This window comes from Notolabrus celidotus, chromosome 5 (genome assembly GCF_009762535.1).
Source record: "Notolabrus celidotus isolate fNotCel1 chromosome 5, fNotCel1.pri, whole genome shotgun sequence".
NCBI lineage: Eukaryota > Metazoa > Chordata > Actinopteri > Labriformes > Labridae > Notolabrus > Notolabrus celidotus.
This window is the reverse complement of record NC_048276.1, coordinates 15,887,043-15,903,666: the sequence shown is the minus strand read 5'-3', so window position 1 is coordinate 15,903,666 and position 16,624 is coordinate 15,887,043. Positions and strand designations below refer to the sequence as shown.

At 39.9% G+C, this 16,624-nt stretch overlaps 1 protein-coding gene and 1 long non-coding RNA gene across 3 annotated transcripts in view; one reads left to right on the top strand and one right to left on the bottom strand.

Annotated features, from left to right (window-relative positions):
• The window catches only part of LOC117813367, a 115,676-nt gene extending 110,146 nt beyond the window's left edge, over nt 1-5,530 (top strand). The window contains exon 4 of the long non-coding RNA XR_004631403.1: nt 5,082-5,530. This is a non-coding gene — a long non-coding RNA (uncharacterized LOC117813367). The remainder of the gene's footprint in view (nt 1-5,081) is intronic.
• LOC117813365 (seizure protein 6 homolog) overlaps nt 1-16,624 on the bottom strand; it is a 140,398-nt gene that overhangs the window by 108,776 nt on the left and 14,998 nt on the right. The window lies entirely within an intron of this gene.

Here is a 16,624-nt window from a genome sequence, read left to right as displayed (position 1 = left end):
AAACTATTTAATTTTTAATCCACTTTGGGATGGGATTACCACGCCACGGGTTAGTTGAAAAATTTTGGCGGGGGACAGCCTTATCAACGCTCATGATGCATGGCAATTTTTTCTCGCATTTCCCCTCGGCTATGAAACGGACCGCCGGTTGATTGTGCTTGTTGAGTGTGAACGGGGATTGATGAGAGGTCTGAGTCTGCAGAGAGAGTTCCTAATGAACAAATAAATCAAACATCTCTCCTCAGATTGAGCCCGTGTCTCACCGCCAAGATCGCAAAGTCACACCACACCGGACTTGCTTAAGAAGATGATCAAGGGCACTAATTGAATTGCAGTATACGCTCTTACAGTGCAGTAAGAAAGCCCCGCCTCCGAACAACCAGAGCTCTCACCTCAGTGAGTTCTGTCTTTAATTTCACAGCCGGCAGTCAATTTCAAAGACTGCAATCTCCATATGTTTATCTACACAAATGTAATTTCTGTTATTAGTGACAGTCCTTCGGCCACATGCTCAAGTGCTCACACACACTCAATGAACGAGACACACATACACCCACAGGGTTTAAGTGCGAGAGCAAACATCTTGTATAAACTCAGTGGAAAGGCTGTATTGTTCTTCAATGAATTCATTCAGCTGATGCAGGAAACTGCAAGCTGATATCAAAAGGAAAAGTCTGAAAGGAGAAAGTTATTTTTAAAAAGGACGCTGACAACTTTGGGTTGTCTTTCAGCTTTTAAAAAAGGCCCATGAGCTGCAAAAAAAACCCCAATATTGTTACTTTGTGTTGTGCATTTACGTGCGCTCTCAAAGTATGATTTATGCCTTTAAAGTAAAGCCTTCTGTATAGATGAGATGTTCTCTTTAATTTCCAGCGCGCTGTCTGGCTGTTTGTCTACAGGGAGTCGTGCTGCCAGTCTGGCAGATGGAGAAGACGCAGATCATTACTGGAAAAATCAGGTTATATTCTTGTATGATCAGAATAAAAGCACGGGTCCCTCTGGAGACTTGTCAGTCTAAGAATAGAAACAAAAACATCAACTCACAAAATCTGGTGAACTAAATGAAGTGACAGAAATCCAACTGAAATCAAAGCACAACACAGTAAACCATAGCCTACTGTATCTACTACTGCAGCAGTACAAACTCTAACTTTCTGGTCATTCAGATAAAGGCTACTGTTTTGTACACAAATAATGTGTCTCATTTACTTTGTCACCAACTTATTTATTTGTGGATTTTCATCCCTCTTAGTAACCTGACCAAATGTTTACCTTAAGACACAGCAGGCAATCTATTTTAGTACATTTCTTTCTTTCTGTCTTTCTTTCTTTCTTTCTTTCTTTCTTTCTTAGGATCCCCATTAGCACAAGCATAAGCATTGGCTGTTCTTGTTATATTTGTTGAAATTGCATTTAACAACAGCAAACAATAAATAAGCCGTTCTGTAAAGAAGAGAAGGATATGAAGTGGGCGAAGCGGCTGTTGCTGAATTAAAGACTGCATTCACACCGCAGGCTTATGTGACCCAAATCTAATTTTTTGCACACATGTGACAATGATACTTTTTTTTTTTGTTTTTATTAAAGTCTGAACTTCACAAGTCAAATGGAGTCTAACCTTTTCAAATCAGATACAGGTCAGATCTCAGTTTAAACGGCCAGGTCAGTAGGTATGCAACCTTGACATGACTTGTGAAACTTGTCACAGTTCTGCACAGTTGCAGGAGTCACTTGCACTCAGTGAAAGCAGACATGGAGGACAACTGTAGCAGAAGTTGTCACTGGAAGGTAGATGAGATATTACATCTTAAAAGTGATTCTGGTGACACTTCTGTGTGGAATTGGGGATCAAATTGTAACCAATGTGTTTGAAAGCATATCCAAAAAGATGGCCGGATGTGGCTGCAGTGTAAACAAAAAGGTAACACCCTAAAGCCAGGTTTGTGGAAGCTAAGGACTCAAGCTAACACAGTGGCAGTGGTCGACCATACTATATGCCTTGTTGTCCCTGGATCTGTGATATATCTTGAAACCATAAACTATGCTTACAGCGGCCGCCGTGATGACTTCAGTAAGCACTGTGCTGCATGTTTTGTTGACATGCTTTTGCAAATGCAGGACCAGTTCACACTGGAATCTGATTACAGGCCACATTTAAAAGTAATGTAAACAGCCAATCCACAAAATCGGATCCAACCAATAAGTCTAACTTCAGCCTGCAGTGTGAAAGTAGTCTAATAATCCAAACATTGAATTCAGCCAGCATGACATGAGTGGATGGTCTCCCCTGCAGCGATTTGCAAGACCCTGAGTGGCTGGGGTCTGGCTCTAGGTTACACACACACATAGTGAAAGCTAATGTGATAGTAGCACAGAAGTTGGTTAGATATGGTTAGTAATGCAGCAATACCCTCTCAAACTCTCTCGTGGATTTGTCCTCCACCAGTCAGGCAGTGTGCTGATGTGTTTTGGCTGACTGGATTTGGAAAGAGGCGTGAAGGATAATTTTTGGGATACTTTCAAAATCTAGCTTACTTTTGCATTTTTTTTTTAGAAAGTTGCTTACCTTGCTTTAAAGGCAGAAAAAGGCACAGATGTGCTGCATGATTCACAGCGCTGGTGACTGGATGTGGAATCAACCCTGGCTTTATATGATTAATTTTCCCACCCTTATGGATTGCAGTTCCGGTTTATTACCAGATATGATGCAGATATGATGGTAATGCAGGGAATTTTGGGGTTATATTTACTTAGCCACAGTTTCCTTCACAAGTTATCAAGACGAATAAATTGAAGAATTCGTGCAGAGTAAGCTGATGCTTTTTACCTGCATGCTTAAAGATTTTGCTCAAGGTGCCATGCTCGACTTATTCCCAGAATCTAACACCTTAAGAAATAAGTTTACTGAGAGGAAGCTCACCTGTGGTTGCACTAATACTCTACATGGACAGGCTGATCCTGCGTATAGAAAAAAAGATTAGGTATTATGTCTGCCTGGTAATTCCCTCAGCGCACAGTACTCTTGGGGTTGCTCACCGCTCTCACTTTTTGTATGCGGTTCAGAAAACATCACAACAAGTCACATGCGACATAGAGAACCTGTAGGGGAGGGATTTAGATTTGTCGCCAAGCAGCCCATGCGATTATTGAGAAACTGCGTGAGAGCTCAGCACGCCAGCGTGAAAAATTAGATTTGTAATGTAGAGATGTAGTCTCAATATGACAACACAAAAATGTGGGTATGCCTACTAGGCTCCCTCCCCAAGCTTACATATGATAATCTGCAACTATCGTGTCTTGAGCCGCCAAGTTGGTGTGTAACACAGCCTCATCTGGCCAGGGCAGTAGGCTATGACATTTCAACCCCCTGCCAAGAGGTGTGCAGCAGTCAGCTGAAGCTGATTGAATTAACTGACACCAAATGGATTGTACTTACTCAACCTGCTGGACACATGACTGCATCGCTGACAGACTCTGAATCCAGGCAAAGCAACACTGTGTCTAATATGGGCTTGCACCAGGATACAGTAATGCGGTGACTCTAAATGCCATTAGTACAAACACATCATCAGTTGTTATGAAACAGCCATGAGAGCACTATTTGATTCCACAAATGTAGATGAAAACTGTAAAGCTGTTAGGAAGAGACTTGCACATACTCATTGGTATTTAGGTTAGAGCAGTGTTTGCCAAAATGCGGGCCAGTTTCATGATGAAGGTACTCAGTCTGCTGCTTTTCTAAGTTGTTATGTGTCTGTGGTGAGATTATTTAGTTGCAATCATTGACTGTAGAAAAAAAGCTTTAAGCTGAAAGCTTTTCAGCTTTTGAAACTTAAGCAACAAGGTCCCACCCCTTTTGCAAATTAAAATACACATTTAACTTATCGAGTAAACGGCAAAAATCCCTCAGACCAGTACAGACCACGACATAACTTTTTATTGTGTCGATTTGAAGCATACATTCGTGTTTATGAAAAGTCAGATGATTCTTGTCTTAGTATTTCTAAGATTTTCTCACCGTTCCTCTACTGTTCTAATCCCATGCACACCGCACTGTAGGAGCAGTCAATCATGGTATTGTGTATTATTAAATAACAAATGAAAACTAAAATTCTCTGAAAATAAACACTTGGACTATAGAGCTTGAATTACAGAAACCATGCATGAAAAGGTTATCTAAGTTTATTTAATTTTACGATTCAACCTTGGAGGCAGAATTTATAATTTGAATAATATAATAATTTAAACCCTTGAGTGCAGGTAGTCACAGGGGGGAGCTCTGAAAGTTTTGACTTCACTGGGGAGCTGTTTTGCTGTCCTTTTTCGTGCAGTCTGTGGTTGCAATGCATGTTTGTAGACATATTTATGAAATAAAAAATCGGGAAAGTACTTGTTTTCAGTAACAATATCATAAGGTTTGTGTCATTTTTAAGTTTAAAAATGACTGCATTAGCAGGTGGTGATAAAAATGTTTAATTACCTAATTATTAAACCCAGCCAATCCCCTTTTACTGTCAAACAAAAACACAGTGACGAGTCATGCAAAGTAAGGATAGAAATGCCATGGGATAGCAAGCATGGGATCCTAACATACTAGCTAGGTCATGAATAACAGACAGTAACTAATAGCATTTCTAGTCTTGGGGAGGGATGTAAAATTTGAGACACAAACAAAGAATGATGACAGTACTTAAATGGATGTGAAATCAGTACCTGTCCAGGTTGCAGGATAAGCTATCATCATCTTTTTAAATGTTTTTCAGGATATAAAACAAATTTGTTTTTATTGTTGAGTCAGAGGGACATGTAATTAAAGAGTACCTTAATATCTATTTTGATTTCGTGAGAACTTCAAAAGCACAATATCAACCCTTCACAAGTTGAGTTCTTCGAAGCTCAGGGAAAGATTTTTTTGTCTAAAGTGCATCAAAGACAAGGATCAGCTGTTTGACTTAATTGTATTTTTCCCAAGCAATAGTAGAAATGATTGCCTGAGGTAAAAGAAGAAACACTGTGACTGGGGGTTTCTTGAAAAGTTTGGCTTGTGGAAATTAATTAGAAGCACTTTCCTGTTGTTGCAGCAGGCAAGCCCTCAAGCATGAGTGAACCCAACTGCATTTAATCCTCCTCCCCCTACAACTTTGCCCCAAGGATGGAAACAAATGTGAGCTGTGAGTCAACAGACCTGCTGAAGTAAGATGTAAACTTCCCATGAAACCTGCAGCAACAAGAAAATCAGCCATTTGTGGAATAAATGCGTTCTGAGAGTACATTGTGGGTAGTTGTATTCTGATCAAAATAGTCAAGAGCACTAATGGATGTTAAGACCTGTGTTGTTGTTTCATGTGAAGAGTTGAAGGCTGCAGAGAAAAATATAAATAATCAGTTAGTTGATTAAAGCAGGAATCTCTGATAGTGCCTTACATTTGTACATACAGATCAAGTATGTGTGTGATTTGGATAACAAAAGATTTTGGGACCTCTGCATGAAAGCTATCTTACAGGAGACTTTACATGTTATAAAACAAATAAAAAATACTAAACAAAGAATGAGCAGGATATTTCCTCTTTTGTTTGAAGCTTTTAAGGACCTGATAATGCTCCCTGAGAAATCAATGGTGTACACGCTTCAGCTGTATGTTTCTGAACACAAAGATTACTTCTTCTTCTTTTAATTAAGAGTTCCTGTCTTCACAAAGAGATATTTCAAAAAGAAACCAACATACGAAACAACCCTCAAGGATGGGCGTGAGATCAGCCCCAGGGATTGACTCATCAATTCCCATCAGCCCTTGAAGCTGGCTCAGAGAGCCACTAGGTAGGTTTCAAGGGCTCTCATTATACCCACACGCACATGTAAAGCTGTTCTCTGCTGCCTGAAGCTGTCTGGAAAAGAACCCTAAATTGAACGCAGCAGTGAGGATGATGGATAGCCTTGTCGAGGATACAGATGGCTCCTGCAGGGGGTCCAGCTCCCCTTTGGGACGAGTCAGCTGGGCTGAGGACCACATGTTGACAGCCTGAACCTCTTCCCAGAGACACTGTTTAGAGACCATGATCATGTCTGAGATGTTGCACTACTACAACATGATCAATAAAGCAGTCGGGTGTAACACGAACACCTCCTACATACATGTTATCTGTTTGTGACCGAGCAAAGTCATCTATGATCTGACAACCCCCTCAGGAAAGTGTCGTTCTTCCTATCCTTTTCCTTAATTCAATCTGTTACATCATTATAAAATGTTTTTTTAATTTAAATATATTTTAAAGCATTCAAGCTGAAGTAATATGAAATCCTAATTATGAAAATTACACAAGCTTTTGGAAAATCCTTAGAAACAATTAACACATGGATGTACCATGTTTTCCTTGATCACATTACAGAACAATAAGCACAACTGAAATGTTTTACTTTGCGTTTTAACATTCTTTGTGAGCATTTGTAATTCCATTTACAAGTTATTTATCATCAATTATCATAATCATAATTAAATATACTGACTGTAAAAATGTCAGTAAATCATTTATTTGTTTTTGTTGTAACCAACAACAGATCACACTCTAATGGATATCTTAGACATCTTTAAAATTGACCATAATAAAACGATCCAATGCACTTTTGAATTCTTGGTAACAGTTTAACAAAAATATCAGGAAACAATTGCTTTTAAGCTATAAAAACGATGAATTACATTAATATCTGGTGTATGAAATTCACATTTATCACCTTTTTTAGGGCTGTCAGTGTTAACGTGGGAATTGCAATGCAATTAAGGTCTGAAATTAACCTTTTTCTTTTTCCGTTTCAACACATCGTAGTCGATCTGTGGTAGTGCATTTATGCTTCCTGCTGCTGCTGTGATGAAAAATAATAAAACTACTGCGCTTTTGAATCGAACATTTCACTCTAAACAAACTCCCAGACAGTTCAGCTGACAGATCAAAAGTACTTTTACTTTGTGTCAAATGGAGTTAAAATATCATCAAAATACTCTGATTTTGAGCAACTACCTGTGAGCTAACAATACAGGTGCAGATAATCAGTCTGATGTCAGTGGGCAACCGTGTCACAAAAGTCGGCAGAGCACTATTTTTAAAGTGAGCGAATATTTGTTACCTAGAAAGTAGGCTGCGTCCTGTACACTCATGATCAATCTACCAGTATAGAGAGCAGAGTGATATTTTATTTACGTATGTCCCATTTGTTAATATAGTGGAGGTGTACCAGGCTGAGCTCAGCTACTGTTCTGTTAGCCAGGAGGACGGCGAAAACCAATAGTGCTAAAAAGAGCTACACAGCTGCATAGAAAGTGTGCATTATTAAATGTAATGGAAGTCTTTAAGCAGGGCTACTGAGAAGAAGCATTTAGAAATGACCATTTTTTGCACTGATAACCTCATTTTATATCATGGATTATGAGCAGGAACATTTATAAAAGTGAGACTATTGCAAGATCACTTATAAAGTCCTCACAGAGCCTTTAAACTTTTATTCCTCTGGGTGAACTGCCGGGGAAAAAATGACTGTGACATATAAACCAGTGCAGCTTTTCTTCATTGAAGTTTAATTATAACTTTCAGCCCTAATAGTCTATAAGTTGTTTATAAGCCATTCAAAGTGCTGGATGCCTTTATAATTGTGCTAAAAAACAATTATGATTTATTTGTATTTACTTTTTTACTTTTTTTTAACAAACCATACTTGGCGGATTACTTTTGAGTGCATATCCTATCAAGCTGTTGCTACAGCAAAGGAAAAAATGTCAAATTGTATGCATAAAAGGATAAAAACAAAATAAGGACACTAGAATATTTTGCTGCTGATGGACAAAGTCTGTATGTCTGCCTTTGAAGAAGAACTGATGTACCTTGCTGGTCCTATGAGTACTACACAATGTCTTTCTACATTCTCATATTGCATGGTACCCACATAAATAAATGTGAATTTATTCAGGTTTAAGTGGTGCTATAGAACTGTCATTCTGCACTGTGCATCACTTTGACAGAAAGAGCAGGGAGGGGGTGGTTGATGGAGTGCACTCGTGTTAGAGAGGGCTCCAGGGTCACATGTCTATGTGTCCTGCCCTTTCAATAGGCCTTGCCCTGTTGGTCCCGCTGGCCTCGGCTCTCCTGTTGGTACAGGTAGAACTAATCAGAGAGTGTGGCACCAGGTCCATGCAGTCGTCCCTGAATAAAACATGCAGCTAAATTTTAATCAAAAGAGGGCATCTGTGGCTGTCTCAGGCTGCTGGTAGCAACACTCCAGCTATTCACCACATGTGTCCTCATACTAATGACAAGCCTAAAAGGAGGCAGAGGGCAACCTCTTTTCATAATCAAAGTGTTTTTATTCATGACATGTCTATTAATTAGTTTGGAATAGTCGGCAGCATGTGCTCAGGAGAATTTAAATTGGCTGAAGAGGATTTGCCCTTTCTCTGTTGAGCCAATGATTTCTTGGCAAGTCCTTACAAGCAGGGAGGGACAAAGAGGAGAGGGGAGGGAGAGGAGGAGACAAGTAGATAGAAAGGGTGTGCGTGTGTGTGTTTGTGTGTGCGTATGTGTGGGAGTGTGTGTCTGTCTGTCTGTCTTTCTATCTCCCTGTGAGTGACCCATGCAGCCTATAAATCACAGGAGGCCGCAAAATTGAACCTGTCATTGATGTTTGTCCTTTTACAGGTATCTAAAGCCCCGTTTCCACCAAGCGGTTCAGTTCGGTTCATCTCAGTACGGCACGCATTTTGTGGCGTTTCCATTGACTGAAATCGGGACAGGTCCCCAAATTACCAAGCCGTACCATACCACTTTTTGGTACCCTTCTGTGGGGGGCCAGACATACTGATCTGACCCCAGAAGGCGGAGCTAGAAATACTGCAGTCCGTTGATAGGTCGAAAGAATCGTCACTTCCCATGCGACAGCGGTAATAAAGAATGACACATAACCCCGCCATGTTTAAATTTTCAGTGCACTTCGGGAAGATAACTTTTTTTGTTTGGAAAATGGCATCAAAAAACAGCGTTCTATGGTTGACCGTGGAGGTGCAGACTTTCCTCTCGTTTTTCTTCTTTGTTGCACTTATTAGCGGGGTACACTGTGTCGCGCTGCCATGACGTCACGCTCTTACGTAGCTGACGCAGCTATCGGCATCTGGATTACACGCCGCCCACCAAGTAGGGCACGGTTGGCTGTTACCGATCCGACCCGTACCAAACTGTACTGATCCATACCAGACCGCTTGGTGGAAACAAACCATAAGTTAGATGTCTTTATCGGGGAGACCTCGCACCCACCCGTAATACAAAATAAGTGAGGGGTAAAGTTTTGTTATTAACTATCAATAATTGCAACCAACTCTTTTGTACTTTTTAATATTGATTTAAGCTTACACCTTAAATCCACAACTTGGTGAAAATTAAACAGTAAAATTGCATACATACAAGAAACATTTAAGATATTCTGAGTTTGCCTCAACGTGGCAGATAAAGTTAGTTTGGTAAACGAAAAGGTCTGAGTTTAGAGTATGTTAGTGATGTAAACTGTGCTATTCCTGCAAGTTATATTATACTATGTATGTAAACTATACTAAATACATCATGTTAAGAAATTTATTGTGGTGAGCTGTTATGTCATTTAAAGCTCTGGGACAGAGATTTCTGAACAGGCTGCTCCTGCGCTAATCTCTATTCAAAGATTACATAAAGAGCAGAATCTGTACTCATAATCTGGGGAGTGATCTGGTTCCTGTTAGCCGTACGTTTTGTACTGGAGTGATATTGACCAATCAGGTTTAAGGACGCTTTGACCTATGCAGGAAAAACAGTCAATGTGGAGAGCAAAAGCAGGCATAGGGTACAGCACCATTGGTTGCCACAGTATAAATAAATAGACATGGATGTTTGGTTTCACCTGGGACACTAATCTTGGTCTTCCATGAAAGATCAACCTGCTGCAGAATCTCTTCATTTTTATATTTGCTTAGTTTGTCGATACATTTTAAGAGCAAAAATTACTTAATTCATTGACCACTGGATGACGACACCCTGAAAAAGTCTTTACTCTTCAAATGAACTACATTAATTACTCAATTTGCTCCAATACAGGCTCTATATGTTGATATGTGTTCTTTTTTAATGGGTCCAACTCTTGGTATGCAGCTACATGGGAAACTGTATTGTGAGGATTGTGTGTTATCCTTATAAAACTTGCACCACTGGCTCTCATGTATTATTTCTCTAGCACCTAGCGTGACTTGGATAATTAAAAGTCTTCTCTCATGGCCTTATCTCTATCCTCAGTGTCTCACCTCCACCGAAAAGGAGCTATTAACGTCTGTTTATGTCTGCTGTCATTACCGCCGTGCTTCAACTTCTTTTTAACTGACTGTGACAATACAACGTGACACAATAGCATTTGTTATCTGCTTTCATTCAAACTGTGAATCGATACGTCTCATTTCAAAACCATAATGATGGTACCTCATGAGCAACCTGTCTCTGGCAGAGCTAACAAGCAGGCGTGCAGTATTGACACTTGTCAAGACATAATCAGCGGTGATGTTCTAGTCATGGTGAAGGCAAGAACAGGAGTCAAATTGTTTGCTAATTCTCATTTCACACTCCCAATGTGAAATCATCCAGGCAGCGCAGCTTCCTCTACATGCACAATGGTCGGGCTCGCTGCGCAACACCAAATTATCTTTCCCTTGGCTTAATTATTCATTAAGCAAACATAATTAATTTAAGAAGCTTCTCTCACAGGAAGTGTTTCAAGTAAAGGCCAGAAGGACAGCTTTCTGCTTAATCATTAACCGAACACAGGACACAGCTTCCAACCTGCAAGGGTCTGAAGCTTTGCGTTAATATAAAATTAATCCCAAAAGTTTTTTTTATACAGTCTTGGTAAAGTTGAGGCAATTTGAGTTTTTGGGGGGGAAATGGTTTCAAATCAATTCATTGCTCAGTGTTGTTGCCACTAATAGATGCTTCAATTTAAACTGAACTGAACCTAGTTCAAATAAAGTTAAAATAAGTTGATCTTGACTTCTCTTGAAGATATTGACTTCCCCATTATTTATGTAATGTAGATAGATACATTTATCATTCAATGCACTGCTTTAGCTCTCCTACGCAGGGGTGTCATATGGGAGAGAAAAATTAGAACAATTTTGTCCAATGACTGACTAAGGCCCAAAGTTACAGTAGAATATGTGTACAATCTACAATGAAAAACAGTGATCTTTTTCACAAACCTAAACAACATCTTTTGGTTCCTAATCCAAGTAGATTTTGCCTAAACCTTACTAAACTACGACCGTTTCACAATTTTTATCCCCCTAAAACTGCATAACCAAAAATTATAAAATACCAAGCACATTGGTGTTCTCTATCTTCATTTTAAATTTTGCAGCAATTCACAACTGTTGATAGCTTGGTACCTAGATCATCACATATTGAATCTCAGGGCCGTGGACCAAGCTGCCATGTTTGACAAGTTGGGAGTCAGAATAAGTCAAAGCTTGACTTTCAACACTGCATTTTCCAGTCTTCACTCCTACACATCAATTAAAAGGGCCTGTTTTGTGTCACACTATCCGACATGGTCTCCAAAGCTTGTGTGACCGAGGCAATGAGACCAAGACAGAAGGATATTTTTTGAGCCAATCCGTCTCCATCCCTACACATTAACCACAAAACCGCCCTAATTACACACTCCGGGTACACAGACACACTCGCACAAACTTTGCCCTCTCTTCTCCTCCTTTATCTTCCCTTCCTACGCTCAATGTTCCCGACACTGATGGAAGCATCTCACAGAGAAGGAGCAGGCTTTGATCTATCTTCTCCCTGATTCTGAGCTTTCACATCAAGGGGCGGTTTGTCTCCGAGCTCACCAAATCCTCAGAAGGCCCGAGACAAAGAGAAAACATACCCAAGTGCCTTTCCACATCCATTTGCCTAATGGCAGAGCTGTCTATTAGTGTGGTATGTGTATTCCTGCATTGACCCTTTTCTTTTGTACCGCCTTGTGCCGCTCCCTTCCAACAATACACTCTTTTTTTTCACGCTGGATTATTGTTTTTACTATTATTCCACTCCATTGTTCAGCCTTCATGGGATGTCTAATTTCGAGGACTGAAGCTTCCCCACTGTTTCTGCCATTGTCTGTGTTCACCTTATTTCAAGAAAAGTTTCTTCATGGGATTTCTCTCTCTACAAGTGAAACGGTCCTCACTCATATTACCATGGAAACAACCTGACTTTTTTTGTCTCCCCTAGGATCTATTAAAACACGCCTATTCTGCAGATCTGTTCATGAGTCAAAGAAAAGGGTGAATATGACACCTCTGTGCTACTTCTGTCCACCTGTGTCTCTGCCAATAAGATTCTGGAAATTCAAATCGGGATGGGAGAAATGTGTTTCTTAACCCTCCTGTTATGTTCGTTTCTTTGGAACAGCAATAATGTTCCTGGGTCAATTTGACCCGGGGCATATTCAATTATCCAAAAGTGTCAAAACCACAAAAAATCCCAATACACATTTTTTTAAACCTAATTTTTAACTCACTAACCATTTAAATCAAGATTTAGTCCATTGGTGTTCTTTAATTCTCACAGATCATGGTTCAATGAGGATACCTCAATTGTTTTTCATTAAAATTAATGTTAAAACTCTTTTTAATGTACATTGGAAAGCCCTAAATATAAATACAACAGTTTTTCATGACATAGATTTTTGTTTATTTTATTTTACATTTTGAATTCTTTTTTTTTTTTTTTTGAAGTGATGTTAATAAATGAAACACGACAACTCTTCTGTCACATGCTGCCCAGATTTTTATGCTGTATTTAGCTGGTTTAGAAGGCATATATTGCCTAAAATAGACTTTAAAAAGGGTCAGTTTGACCCACAACATAGCAGGACGGTTAAAGCTGCTGCCAGTAGGTTTTAGCTGCTTATGAAACAGACCAAAACTAAAACTGAAGCCTAAATGACTTACAGAAAAAAGCCCATCAGTATTAAGACTGACTTATTATTTAAAAAAGTACATTCTAATATCTGAAACCTCTGCCAGGAGGAGAGCCTCAGATAAAATAACTCTATATTGCTGCCACAAGCTTGTTTTAAAATGTTCATGATGATGGTTTTTGTTGTTTGTTTAAATAACAAATACAAAACTAAATGGGCCCTAAATGTAGTGTCAGTTTTAAGGTAATCAACAGCACATCAACAAAGGGTTTCTTTTGTGGGTTCACTCAGTGACTAGGAATGGAAATGCCAAATATTAACTTGAGATCAGGATGTTTCTTTTTATAATTAATTACATTGTCTTGCCGTCTTATTGATCTGAGTCTGTTTTGGGTTTCATTATTTCTTCTTTGCTGTTAATAATATTTGCTGGAAAGACGAGTCAATTCAATGGTTTTAACAGAACTGGCATGCTTTATATAGTCATTTCACTCTCCTGACCTTGAATACATAATAATGTTACATTGTGTCATATTGTACCATCAGCTTACTAGCTTTTACCCTGCTTATTTCAACACAGATTTCAATACTTAATTACTTTTTTCCACTAACAGGACTTTCTAAAAAGTTGTGGTGTGCTTACTAACAACATACCCTGCATCAGTCTGTTTAGTCCTTCCAGGCTAACAGATTGTGGAGTTGGTGGTGATTAGATGGAGTGACTCTGTCTTGGTCTGCTGAGCTGACATGTGCAGTACCTGGGTCACTGATTTTTGCAGCGCAGAGCCCTCTGTTGACTTGTTTAGTAGAAGCGTGTTGTTCGGTTTGGTACCTCGTGAGATGAGAAATACTTGTGGACCAAGTTTCCTTCCTTCGCAGACTATCACTCACCACAACATTTTTGTCCTCTATCTCCAGGAGGGAAAAATAATGCTGGTGGACAGACAGCTTACGCCTGTATGATCATCAACCGCTGTGTGTGTTTACAGCGCAAGATATTCTTCCTCCAAGGATGCAACTGTGCTGATGTAGGCATAACCTCACCAGCAGGGTTAAATGATCAATCTTATGTAGCTGTCAGCTGTTTGATGCAAAGTAACAAATATAGGGTCATTTTGAATTGCTTTATTTTTTTAACAGCATTAGTGAATCCATAGAGTAGATACCCCACAAGTTACTACAAGTAGTAGTGGAGTTACAGTAATGCGTAACGTGTTACTGACAACACTGCTGAAAACCTTCCCTGTTTAGCAAGCCACAATTTGTAAAAGCAAATGAGTGGGAAAGTAAATTTGCAAACATTTTGTATGTGTTGAACTTGTGCTCTTTTTCTGCTGCTGTGAAATGAAGTGTGAGCCTGCAAACCCCACTGGATTAAAGAGTGACAAATCCAGTTGGCTTGAACCTGTGCTCTTATCTCTGCTTTCATTTACAGCTGAGTGCAGTAAATATGAAAGAAACCCGTAGTTAACTTTGTCAGGGTGTAAAAGGTGAAAAACAGAACGAGGGGTGGACCACTGAGCACCATTACTGATGGCACAGGACACTGAGAGAGGCAGCGCTCATACAGACAATGAAAGCAAAGGCTGCAGAATGAAATGACTCCAAAATCACAGCAGATGTTAAATCCAATTGTCCCTGCCAGTTGGAGCTGTAGTGGTTTGTCCCTTATAAAAGCCATAGGCATGGCTCCACGCCATCTAAGTAGGGAATCCCATAACAGCAGAAGCAGAACTGATCAACAATCTAATACCAGAAAGACAGATTCAAAGGGAGTCTATTGTAGCCAGAGGACAGACACAGATATCAACTTTCCCGAGCAAAAACAGGGCTGACTGGGAACCAATCTTTTTCAGCTTTTAATTAAACTTGTGTATTTTTCTCTGGGCTAAGATTTTTTTATGATGTTTGTAAGATATTGGAGTGAAATCCTGTAGTGACTTGTCTAGAATTCCACTATGAGTCAGAAAAAATGATCGATGTAGAAAATATCACTGACACAGACCTGAAGTCAAACATCTAATAAAGCTCCCTGGAAGTCAAACTGAGCTTTATCTTGTTTGGTACTCCCTTCTTGCGACTAAAACATCAAATACACTTTAGGCTGACTTACACTACTTAAACTACATTAGCCAGAGCCGCCTCCTCCCTTTTGTCTCTGCATTACCTTTCATCACTGCCTCAAATGTGCATCCGCACGCTGAGCCGGAGCTCCTGGAGCGCGGCCAGGGAGCGTCCCTGCAGCCTCTCAGCAGAAACAGCTTTGTCAAACTCAGTTAGCCGCCTCTGAGGGGGGAGACACCTCTTTCCAAAGTAATGCGCCAACTATTCACATCGTGCCCCCCCCCCGCCTCCGCCTCAGCCACCTCATCAATCCACACCGCAACAAAGGTAAACAGCCTCCTCGCACCTTCCAAACAGAGGCCCGTGCTGCTTTGTTGACACGGAGTATGTGCAAAGCGCCTGCACAGAGGGTGAGCGATTCACAGGACAGACTGAGCTTCATTTACAGAAGGTAATTGCAGTGGAGCCGAGTGGGGCACTTTTGTGATGAGATTTTTTTTCCAGCTTGGCTAAAACCATGCCTAGATTTGTTTACCCTGTGGATGGAAGTGCTTTGACAGGGATGTACAATAAGTTCAGCTAAACACAAACCTGTCAGCATGAAGCGGGGAGGGTCACTGACATTGACAGGCTATTTACCGACTGTCCTCCTTATTTTGTTGGCATGAAATAACATGACATTTGCCTAGTCAGGGTCCCTTCATATGCACCAAATGAAAGCACAGATAAATATGAACATTTTCAGGGATGTTGTTTCTGGGCTTGCTCACCTTCATTTATTTCTCAACCACTCTTGATAATATTATTGACAAAATGTTTGCCTTGATATGAACTGAAGGGGAAAAGATTCCCCATCTGCCCCTCTTTCAGCAGAATCCTTGTTAACTTGTTTATCCCCTGCTACCTAAGTTGAGCTGGTGTACGTACCATGACGTAAAAACCTCACAGTTCTTGCCAAAGATCTTAGGCTACTCTTGGTGAAACCTATAGCTTTTGATGCCATACATTCAGTTGGCAGCCCCGGGGTGAACCTGGCCTGCAGGTAACCTCCATGTTGCCCCAACCTAACCATGAATCCATGGAAACAAAACTGAAAGCACAAACAGTGTGCATGAGCATGTAAGTAGCTTGCAAGTCAGTCCTCTTACTTAATTTCTATCTTTGTCAAGAGTTGCACTTGCAAAGTACCAATCAGAACTCACAGAAGTAATTGTGCTCAAAACATTCAATTAATATTTAGTAAGTTACATTTTATATTTAAATTACTAAAGTTAGTTACTAAATTAATATTTAGTAAGTAGTTTCCACACTAAAGCGAAAAAAATAGTGAAGAAATAGGGAGTTGAAACCAGTAGCTTAACTCTGCCTGGACTGCAAAGTGTTTATTTTGTTTACTGCCAACTCCAAATGCAAAGTAAATATGCATTATCTGCAAAGAGTGAGTAGCAGTAAATTTAAAGAAAAGTAAAATAAATTGATATGTCCTGTACAGGAGGCCCCTTGTCCTGTATATTGAAGTCACTTGTGATCACTCGGCAACCCATCACTGATCCTAGATCAGATCAGACATGGATAGTAGCCAATCATGTA